Here is an 8581-nt window from a genome sequence, read left to right as displayed (position 1 = left end):
GGAGAGGAGAGGAGAGGAGAGAGGAGAGGAGAGGAGAGGAGAGGAGGAGAGAAAAGATTGAGCAGAACAAAGGAAAAAGGGAAGAGAGAAGCTTGTAAGGGGGAGAAGAGTGATGAACAAGAGGGGAGAAGAAAGAGGGCAGAACAGAAGAGAGGATACAGGTAAGAAGAGCAGATCTAAAAAGATCCTTTTTCGGAGCAGGACACCATCACTCTGATCAGAGTGCTGTTGGCTGTTCCCAGGCCCTAGAAAGCAAAGCAGCCACGTGCACAGAACGTGCTGGAGAATCACTGACAGACACAAAGGTCTCAGTGCCCAGTCTTGTGCAGGAGCATTTACCTGCTCTTAATTACAGCAATTTTGCATTAATGGAGCGATCCATTAGCAGCTAGTGTGGAGGAGGCCCAGGGCAGACCTTATTGCTCTCTATAACTACCTGAAGTGAGGTTGTCGTGAGCTGGGTGTTGGCCTCTCCTCTCATGTAACTGGTGACAGAACTAGAGGGAATGGCTTCAAGCTGCACCAGGGGAGATTTACGCTGGACGTTAGGAAATACTACTTCTCTCAAAGAGTGGTCAGGCAGTGGAATGGGCTGCCCACGGAGGTGGTGGAGTCACCGACCCTGGAGGTGTTCAAGGAACGTTTGGATTTCGTGTTGAGGGATATGGTTTAGTGAGAACTATTGGTAATAGGTGGACGGTTGGACTGGATGATCTTACAGGTCTTCTCTAACCTTGGTGTTTCTGTGATCTTCTGTGATCTTCCCAGTCCCCAGTCCTGCCCTGTGCTGGTGCTCTGCAACAAACAGCAGTCCAACACACTGTGTCCCTGCAGAATCACAGAATCGCTCACGTTGGAAAAGACCTTCAAGAGCATCGAGTCCAACCATGACCTGAGCAAAGTACCCCAACTCTAACAACCCTCCTCTAAATCATGTCCTGGAGCACCACATCCAAACAGTTTTTAAACATGTTTGGGGATGGTGACTCAACCACCACCCCAGGGAGCCCATTCCAGTGCTCAACAACCCTTACTGTATAGAAGTTTGTCCTGATATCCCACCTAAACTTACCCCATGCCTGTGCGTTCTGTGCAACCCCACAGATGTGACAATGCGGACTGGCTTCTGCACTGGCTTCTCAAAGGAAACGGTGTCAGGAGGAAGCAGCTGATCCTGCCACTCACGCTGCTATTCTGGGAGTCCCTCCCCAGGACTCCCACAGCTTCCCCTTCCCAGCCCCGCTCAGCTCCTCGCGGGCTGCAGACGCTGCTGAGGCTCTCGCACTCCACGGCCGTCATCTTCTTCTCGTGCTGCCGGACCGCTCTCTGCAGGGCTGCGCTGAGTTCCTGCCGCTGCAGCCAGAACCGCAGCTCCCGTGCTGACGGATGGAGGAGCTTCGTGCCGGCACCCACAGCACGTGGTCCCCGGGCTGCCGGTGGCACGGCAGGATGCTCCCCTCCCTGTCTCCCATCGCCCCTCAGCTACGCCATCCGCCTATAATCTGCCTAAGGATTCCAAAGACCCTGCAGAGGGCTCCGGTCAGGCCGATCGACGGCTGATGCCAACGGCACGAGGTTCAACACCACCACGCGCCGGGTCCCGCACGTTGGTCACAACGACCCCAGGCATCGCTGCGGGCTTGGGGCAGAGCGGCCGGAAGGCCGCGTGGAGGAAAAGGATCCGGAGCTGCGGGCCGACGCTCGGCTGAACGCGAGCCAGCAGCGCCCTGCGCAGGCGGCCGAGAAGCCGGCCGAGCAGCAGCAGCAGCAGCAGCCGCTGATCGCCCCGCGCTCAGCCCCGCCCCGCACAGCGCCGGCCTCGGGCCGGCACCGCGACCGCCGCCTGCAGCGGGACGCCAAGGTGCCCCGGAGCCGCTCGTCTCCAGCGGGTTCCCCACGCCACCGCCGGGCCGCGCCGCCCGCCCGGACGCCCCGCTCCCCCACCTGCCGGCGGCCGCCAGCCCGCGCTCGCCGCTCTCCAGCAAGGCCCGCACGGAGCGGGGCGGGGCGGAGCGGGGCGGGGCGGGCCCGGCCTCGCTGAGGTCCCCCACGTCCCCGCCCTCCTCCCGCAGCCGCAGCCGAGGCCCCGGAAGCGGAGCGGGCGCACGACGGCAGGCATCGCGAGGGCAGCCGGGCTGGGGCCACGGGGACGCGCGCGGTGATGTCGCAATGACGGCGCGCCCGCGGACGGAAAGGACCCCGCGCGGAGCGCCCGCCCCGTTCGGCGCACCGACCAATGGCAGAGCGGAGGAGGCGGGGCCGAGCGCGGGCTCTCCGCCAATGGCGGCTGCGGACGCGGGGCCGCCGCCATGGTGATGCCGATGGCGCCGGCGGGATGGAGGAGCCGCGGGGCTCCGTGCGGGGAAAGCGGAGCTCCGCCGCTCCGCTGCCCCGCCGCCGCCCTCGGGGACGCCGCGCGGTCGGGGGAAGGCGGCGCGGGGGCACCGCCGCCGGCCCCGTCCGTCCCCCGTCAGAATCCGGCTGTCCTCGGAGGGGGAACCGAGCCGTCCTCCGTCGTTGCGGCGAGGCGCTGCCGGGCTGCGAGAAGCGGCGGCTGACCGCGAGAGGCGGGACCCGCCCGGTGTCCGGGAGCGGCTCCTGGCTGAGCCGGGCAGCCCCGGAAGAGAGGGAGCGATCGCGCGGATCGAGGCGCGTTCGAGCCCGGCACGGAGTCCGGCCCAGCGGAGTCCGCTTCTCGCTCGGCTCCAGTCATCGGCAGCGCTGTGCTGAGCTGCTGCCCCGCAGCTGCAGTCTCCAAGCGCCGTTTTCCATCTGATGCCGTGGAGACGGCGCGCCCTCCCTCATTGCAGCGCGTAAAGCCGCCCCCCCGGCGACAGCGCATGCGTGATGGCGTCCCCGTGGCGACAGCGCCTCAGCGCGTGCGCCGCGCCGTCCCCGCTGGGTGACGTCACCAGCCCCGCGACCCGAGGAGGAGGCGGCCGTGCGGAAGTGGGGCGGCGCACCCCGGGGCTCCGAGCGCCGCCTCAGCTTCTACAGGTGGGTGTTCGGGGGGGGCACCGGGGCGGGGCCGGGGTTAAGGGGGCTGGGGGCCACGTGCCGCTCTGCGTTGGCCCCGCGGGGTCTCTGTGGCGCTCGGGGCTTCCGCTCGGCGGGGGCAGCTGCCCTGTGTCTCCCCGCCTCCCCCGCCCCGTGTATTTCACTGCCCTCCTCCCCTCCCCCCGCCACTGGTCGCCCACAACCTCCCCCGTCGCTCTGTGTGACCCCCGGGGTTGCGCCTCCCCTCCCCTTTTTCCCCCTTCCAGTTCCCCCATTCTGATCACTGTATTCCTCTTCATCATCATCAAATCATCAAATCACCAAGGTTGGAAAAGACCTTCAAGATCATCCAGTCCAACCATCCACCTACCACCAATATTTCCCCACTAAACCATGTCCCTCAGTACGACATCTAAATGTTTTCTGAACACCTCCTGGGAAGGTGACTCCACCATCTCTTTGGGCAGCCCATTTCAGCATCTAACCACACCTTTGAAGAAGAAATTTTTCCTAATGTCCAATCTGAATCTTCCTGGCACAACTTGAGGCCATAAACACACAACCTGCTGTTAATACTTTTCCTAATGCCCTGACAATACTGAATGAGAAACACATCAACCTCCTGCTAGATATCTCCGAATCAAGTCAGTAGAACAACAGAGAAAGTAGGAGATGCTAACATCTGAGAAAAAATACTGAGAAGGGGAAGTAAAACAAGAAGAAGGCAATGAAGTGGCAGGTGGGTTGTCCCTCCATACCTCTGCTGGTCCTTCACTAAAATTCTTTTCTGAGGGCAGGGCTTTCTTCTCACTGCAATTTCTTGCTTCCTGCAGCCCTTCCCTAAGGCAACAGACACATTCCTGCCAGCTGCATTAATAACTTCCACCTTGTGACACTGAAAACAGTGGGGAACTGTTTAAGAGCATCCTGTCTTGTACAGATACATACAGAAGCAGCAATTACAGTAACAAGAGGAATAATAACGACAAGAAAAAGCACAAGGTGGAAAAAGCCTGTGAAGAAAGTGTGGGCGTAAGCATTTTTTCAGGTTCCTTGCACGAAATATTCCCAAGCAACAGACACTGTGAAGTGGGAGAAATCCAGAACTTCTACAGCATTTTGTCTGAATGCCCTCACAAAGAGAAAGGAGCGGGCTTCAAGACAGGTATCAGGATTTGGCCAATAATAAAACATACCGTTAGTTTTAAATGTGTTCCTTAACCCATTGTGTTACTTTGGCTCTCTCTGAAGGGTTGAAAACTAAGTGCTTTTTTCTCTGCTTGTAATCCATTTCCTGTGGGTTGTTACCACCTATCTGTCTGGCAGGAACTACCCAGTTACCCCGTTGATCAAACCTTACCTTTGGATGTCATCCAAAATTACTTAACAGAAAAGAATCCAACTGGCATATCTACTATGAGGAGAATGAGCAACATTTCCTTGAAGAATTTACTCAAAGTAGGCGTGCGTATTATGTGCCAAGAAAAGAAGGAAATTTGATGCTAGCATCAGTTGATGAACATTAGCATATATTCTTTATATGGTACATGCTGAAGGCAATGCTGGAAAAAAAAATATGAAGAAAAATCATTGTTTTAAGGTCTTCCTGCCTCAATTTAGGGAAAGAAAATGGCAAGTTCTTCAATGGAAAGGCTTTTTTGTTGTTTTGTTTGTTTGTTTGTTTTCCATGAAGAATGGAAGTACTTCAAGAGATGGGGGTTTTGTTGTCAATGTCTAAACAAAACATTTGCATTGAATTCAAAATCTGTATGTTTCAGCGTGTCCAACACAGCCAAAATATTTTGCTTAGAGAAGGCAGGCATGTGTTACTATTTTCAATGCGTTTCATGTTTAAAAAAAAAAAAAAAAAGTCAATAATGAAGCATTCACTCTGTTGATCCAGTTCTCACTGAGTCATTAAGGGCAGGGAACAGAAGAGACAGAAGGATATGAGACATCTTTGAACGCAGCGTATACAGCGGACTACTGAGAAATTCAAACCCAAACGTCTAGACTAAGTGGAAAAACTTGAAGGAAAAGAAAATAAAAACAACACACAAAAACACAACTTGGAACGAAGTCAAAAAACCAGGATGAAATGAAACAAACTCCATCTCCCCTCATGGAGATGTTTTGATGCAGTTTGGCAGACCAGCTATATGCTCACTTCCTGCTCCCAGGCCAGCTGTGAAGATTGCTCTCTGAATTCTGGACTCACAGAATCGTTAAGGTAGGAAAAGGCCATGAATATCATCTGGTTCAACCGTAGACCTCTGGAAGGTTTCCTCCCAGACCACCACCCCCTTCCTTCAGGGGACAGGTGCCATGGTTTATTTTAGTGGGCAGCACCTCCTCAACTTAAGTTCCCTTGCCTTCAGTTCTCTTGCCCCTCTGCAAACACAGCAGCATGCCCCTAAAAATAAACAAACAAATAAATAAATAATCCTGTGGTTTTGACACCTGTCCTCAAATTCCATGTCTGCTTTGACAGAATTACATGTTTTTAGAGGAGTACTTGGCCTGTGATTTTCAGTTAGTTCTGTCAAGCAGTGCACAGACCTTGGTCTCTGTAAAATGGGGCTCTCAGATAGGGTGAGCAAAGCTCACATGAGGGGAAATCACTAAGGGCAGGCTTGTCAGCAGGTTTGAATCTATCCCCTGAACAAAAAGAAGTGAAAAAACAAATTTGGCATCTTGGAGCCCAAACTGGCAGGCCTGATCTGAAATGACATTGCAGTTTTCATTAGCTAGTAGGAGCTGATTTCTTTCCTCCTTATCCAACACGACCTTGAAACATACCTTAAGCTTAAGTAGGTTGTTGTAGTCTTCAGGGGCCTATACTAGCTTTCCACTAATGGAAACTAAGTTTTGAACTCCAGGGGATGAAATGAGGTGAACAAAATTGTCTATCTATCTAGTCACAGCTGTAAGATTTAGGGCATATGAAATAAAAAATGGGGCAAAAGGGACACCAAGAACCGGTTTGAACTTTAAGGTAGTAGAATATGTACAGGGCTGGAGCTGAAGAAGTAGCTTAAATAAGAGTCTTGTTTCTTGTTTCTGTCTTTTGTGGTTCAGCAGGGTGCAAGGATGACAAATATTTAATACCAGACCACTTCTGCCACAAAGCATGGCCATGGCTACAGAGGCTGGATGATGTCAGAGGATACAGAACAGCAGTCGTGTGATTATCCAGTGCATCACGTGGTAAGTAGGGGAGCTAACATGACTCTGACACCAATTCTTAGTCTACAGGCTTTTGTAGGATGGTATTCCTTAGCAGTATCTTTCACCTGGGGGTAAAGGGAGGGAGACCAAACATCCTCGGACAACCACATGCAATTTCTCACCATCATCAAAAAAGTAACCTGCTGTCAGTCATCTGGCTTGCTCCCTTCTGAGGTTACAACCCTTCAACAAAAGCAATTCAACAACAGACCACTCATAAACTCCCGGTCAACAAAAATAGTTCTTTTTTCTATTGCTGGAAGAGCTGCAGCAGTTTCAGTCTCCCGATGAGCTATACCACTGCAGCACTTCTTTGGGCTTGAGTTAGTGGTGCACCACTTTAACTTAGTAGGCTTAATAAAATACAGAAGGTACTTCACCTTTTTACTGAGAGGGAGGGCAGGAGAGGCAAAAATTGCTACTTTTTGCAAACTACCCTCAGTTTGCAGTATCCCAATGCTCTGTATGAAAGCCTAAAACCACAAAGAAAATGACTATATCTTTAAATATTAGCAATGCAATTTCCTTTCTTCTATTCTTGTGAATTCCAACTGCTTTCCTGATGTTTGCACTCGGGCAGCTGTGACCCTGCAGCTCGGGGACAGGCACGGCCCGGGCCAAAAACTCTGGCGGGGTGCAAGGGTGGGGACACGCGGCAGCATGGGGATGCTGGGCTGGGTGAGGGGAGAGGCAGGGGGGCTCAGCAGAGCCCGAGGGATGACTTTCTCCTGCTGCAGCCTCCTTTCCCCACGAGTGGCTCAGGTGCTCCAAAGGTTGGAGCCGCACCTCCATCAGCAAGAGGCTTTTGCCAGCACAGCGGAAAGAAACCGGCAGAAGCTGGAGCTGAAGCGGCAGCTCCCCTGGTGAGCTCCACAGGCAGCAGATCCTGAGAGCCGGGCTGGAGCCCAGCCTGCACTACTTGCCTGCGCTCAGCCCGTAACGCTCCGTGCGCTGTTCTTTTCACCTCTGCAGTGCTTGATGCTTGCGTCGCTCCAGAGGGGAAGGTGCAGCCAACGGTGGAGACCGCGGTGGAGCTCTCGGCAAGGGGGCTGGGAAGCTGTCCAGATTTCCACCTGTGAATGGAAGATCGTAGAATCAAAGACTCATTGAATGGCCTAGGTTGAAAAGGGCATTGAAGGTCGTCTAGTTTCAACCCACCTGCTATGTGCGGGGTCGCCGACCACCAGACCGGGCTGCCCAGAGCCATATCCAGCCTGGCCTAGAACGCCTCCAGGGATGGGGCATCCCCCACCTCTCGGCAAGCTGTTCCAGCACGTCACCACCCTCCGCGGGAAGAACTGCTAACATCTAACCAAATTCTGCCCCCCCTTCCACAGTTTAAAACCATTCCCCCTTGTCCTGTCACTATCCAGCCTCGTCAACGGCCGTTCCCCCTCCACTTTATATCCTCCCTTCAAGAATTGGCCACAATGAGGTCTCCCCGGAGCCTTCTCCTCACCAAACTAAGCAAGCCCAGTTCCCTCCACCTTTCTCAATAGGAGAGGTGCTCCAGCCCTCTGATCATCTTAGTGGCCCTCCTCTGGATTCGATCCAAAGCTCTGCGTCTTTCTTGTACTGGGGCCCCAGCCCTGGACGCAGTACTCCCAATAAAAATAAATTGGCCTTATTTCCAGTCGGTCTGCTGGTGTCGTGTCTGTTGCCATCAACTAATGTGATGGAGCCATGCTTTGAGAGAGGAGTGGCAACGAGAGCTGCTCCCAAGGCCCGGTAGGCCCATGCTCTCCAAGAGCGGATTCCCAGGACGGCAGCCATCTCTGCCGGCCGTCCACATTTCCTGTGCAGAAGAATTGATGTGTCCCCTCGTATCCCCATAGCTCCCTCCCAGCAACAGAAATTCCGTGAGAGAACCACAGGGGAGCTCTGTGGGGACGAGGAGCAGGCAGGGGCACAGGGAACATGAGGGCTTCCGAAAGGCCTCTCCTTTCCCCAGAGGGCTTGTGAGCACTCCTGCCTGCAGCTGGGAACTGTATTGCCAGGAGCTCTGCAAAGGTGGATTTGCTTGTAACTGTAGGCAGGGAGTTTCAAACCAACACTGCCGTCCACAAGGGGAACATTTACATTCTCTCTCTGACAGCACTGAGACAAAGATTTGAGCTGGCAGTCTGAAGGCCACATTAAGCTTGACTGGAACAGCTGTACAGTGAGAAACCATTTGCCTTTTCACGGGGAACACAGCTGGAAGGGAAATCCAGAACGGGGGAAAGGAAGGCAGATGGTTGCCAGGCAGAGCTCTGAGCGCAAGGAGATCTTGGAGTGGATGCTCCTGGAAGAGATGCTCAGACACATGCGAGATGAGGACGCGATCCAAGACAGCCAGCACAGCTTCACCAAGGGC

At 54.1% G+C, this 8581-nt stretch overlaps 1 long non-coding RNA gene across 4 annotated transcripts; it reads left to right on the top strand.

Moving 5' to 3' along the window:
- Positions 1-3013: 3013 nt before the first annotated feature.
- LOC149915410 (uncharacterized) lies at positions 3014-7852 on the top strand. 4 transcript variants are annotated; one of them, XR_016458810.1, is made up of 5 exons: positions 3014-4162; positions 4324-5227; positions 6076-6204; positions 6963-7088; positions 7198-7852. It is a non-coding gene; the product is annotated as an uncharacterized LOC149915410 (long non-coding RNA). The 4 variants fall into 4 exon arrangements; XR_016458812.1 differs by lacking the exon at positions 7198-7852 and having other exon boundaries at positions 3014-3736; positions 3831-4162; positions 6963-7188; XR_016458809.1 differs by lacking the exon at positions 6963-7088.
- The last annotated feature ends 729 nt before the right edge of the window (positions 7853-8581 follow it).

The sequence above is a fragment of the Phasianus colchicus genome, chromosome 19, assembly GCF_987193195.1.
Source record: "Phasianus colchicus chromosome 19, bPhaCol1.hap1.1, whole genome shotgun sequence".
NCBI classification, from domain to species: Eukaryota; Metazoa; Chordata; class Aves; order Galliformes; family Phasianidae; genus Phasianus; species Phasianus colchicus.
This window is presented reverse-complemented; position numbering and strand designations above follow the sequence as displayed.